This window comes from Humulus lupulus, chromosome 5 (genome assembly GCF_963169125.1).
Source record: "Humulus lupulus chromosome 5, drHumLupu1.1, whole genome shotgun sequence".
Lineage (NCBI taxonomy): Eukaryota > Viridiplantae > Streptophyta > Magnoliopsida > Rosales > Cannabaceae > Humulus > Humulus lupulus.
Window position 1 is genome coordinate 185,028,354 of NC_084797.1, and position 2,552 is coordinate 185,030,905.

Here is a 2,552-nt window from a genome sequence, read left to right on the forward strand (position 1 = left end):
TGGGACAAGGTAGTTACCTGCTACAATTTTTCCCCCAATGGTCCTGGCCATTGGGAACAGGATTCCACATTTAACCCTAATTCATGCAAAGTGGTAAAACACTTAGTGAATTTTCGAGGAAAAATAAATAAATATAAAGCGGGAATCATTGGGTAATGACAAAAACAAATATAATAACATTACAAAAATATAAGAAATTGTCTCAGACGCGTCTGTGCCATTTAAAAAAAATATATGTATGTTTACAAAGATAAAGGAAAGAAGAGACGGAGCCCTAAAGTAAAATACAAAGGCTCAGGTCTAGGTTTCGTTATGATCAGGGACGTGTAGAGCATTCTCATCTTGTTGATCCCCAGCAAGAAGCGTCGTGTCCTCTCTCTCCTTAGCTTCAAACTCGGCCCTCTTTTCTTCATTTTGAGCCATCCAACTGCGATCACTTACACAAATGCACTCTAAAATTCTTCCAAATGACTCAAAACACGTGATTTGTCTCCAAAAGTCATAAATAATAAAAATCAAATTAATCAACGATTTTAGGAATAAAATCGAATATATTACTAAAAGAAATGACACATTTATATAGAAAATTATGCACTTATCGATAGGACCAACTATGTGACTAAAAAGTCTTCACAGTGCAAACACGAGCAAGGAGTTTTTTTTTGGGGGGGGTGTTATACCCAAAACTCGAGCAACAAAATATGGGCAAAAGGTACTTTCACTAGCAAAAAAATAACTTGGTACTTAAGTGCTATAAATGTAATAATTTTGGTACTTTCGCCACAAATATCCCTATATTTAATATATATTTTTTCACCGTGTTAAATATTTAAGAATATTTTGATAATATTAAAAAGAAATTTGACTATTTTAATTGTCATACTATACTATACTATACTATACTATACTATACTATACTATAGTGTTTTAGTATTAAGTAAACGAGAGAGATATATTTGTACGTTAACTAGTTGTAGAATAGCCAAATATATTACTTAAATCTAAATGTCACAAGGACTAAAGAAATAATATTAAAGAATTATTCACATAAAATAATTTAAAATAAAATGTACAACAACTTTTTGTTGCAATCTTAAATCCACTTTCCATTATTTATTTATTTTATTGTTAAAAGTATCATATAAATAATTGTGTTATTCCTAGTGAGCACCCAAATTAAATCTGGCTAACTTATTCTTAGACCATCACAATCAATGGCTTATGACCACTATTGGTTCTAAAACCAACAATATATGAGAATGATATGCTATCCATCCAAATACCAAACATATTACTATTATTGACTATAGACATGGTAATTTATTTCTTATAGTATAAACTCATCATCATCATCATATTATTATTATTATGGCGAATTCTTTAGTCCCTCACGGGACTCAGTCCAACAAGTGGGACCCAAAAAACTTGCCAAGTGTCAAGCTATTAAATATTTTGGTGTTTTTATTATTAAAGTTTTATACCTGATGAATTGGTTATGTAAACCGGTTGTGAAAAAATATGTTAGCATGGTCTGAAAAGTATGGCCAAAACATTAATTTGTAGTAAAAAAAAGTCTACAGTGGAGGGCAATAAGTTAAATTTGGTATTGTGTTCAAACATATTTAAGATATTGGGAAAGTAATGTTTTGATGCCACTAAGTAATTTTCAAAGGAGTAGTGAGGAATAAATTTGTATCTAAAAGTAATGAATTTCTCAATAACTTATTTGCGCGTAAGTAACCTTTTTATGTCGGTAAGTAATATTCAATAGAGTGGTTAGTAATAACATAATAGTTGAAAGTAAAAAATAAACCGAAAGTAATTATTGTATTTTTTTTTTTTTTTTTGCGAGTAACAAATGAATCGTCTTAGTGAAATTTTCAATTTTGTTTGACTTGTTTAATGGTTAGAAGAATGAATTACCATTGATTAGGTAACTCTAGGTTGAATAGTTAATTTAGAATGAATTTTGGTCATTATATGGTGTTTGGTATGTAAGATTTTTCCTTTGTATAAGTAATTTTATAATCCCCTGATGTGTAACACAATTAGAGTACAAAATAGGAGTACAATAATAATAATACCACTAAATGTACCATATTTAAGTACAATAATAAATGTACCTTAAAAAAAGTGTGATTGAAATATTTATGTCATAAATAATAACTAGTCATAGTTCTTAGAGTAATTTATGGAGAATAAAAATTTATTCTTATATTATTTAGAAGATGATTAATTGATTAATTATTCCTACTATACTTTTGTAAGTTCATTTGACATGTACAGTGAACTACATAGGTTTAAAATGGAAACAACATTGGCGGCTTAGTTGTTGAGGAAATTTTTTTTTTTTATTCATTGCATGGAAGATGGGGTCAAGTAATTGGGATGTGTCGATTGTACGAATATGTCGTATTGGTGGTAGTAGAACATTTCCAATCACGGTTGTGTAATCTAAGTTGTGGTGATCTAAAATGAAGACACCGTTCTGGTTTAACGCTAATACTCTTTCACCATTTGACCATACTTGCATGATTCTTGTATCTAATTGT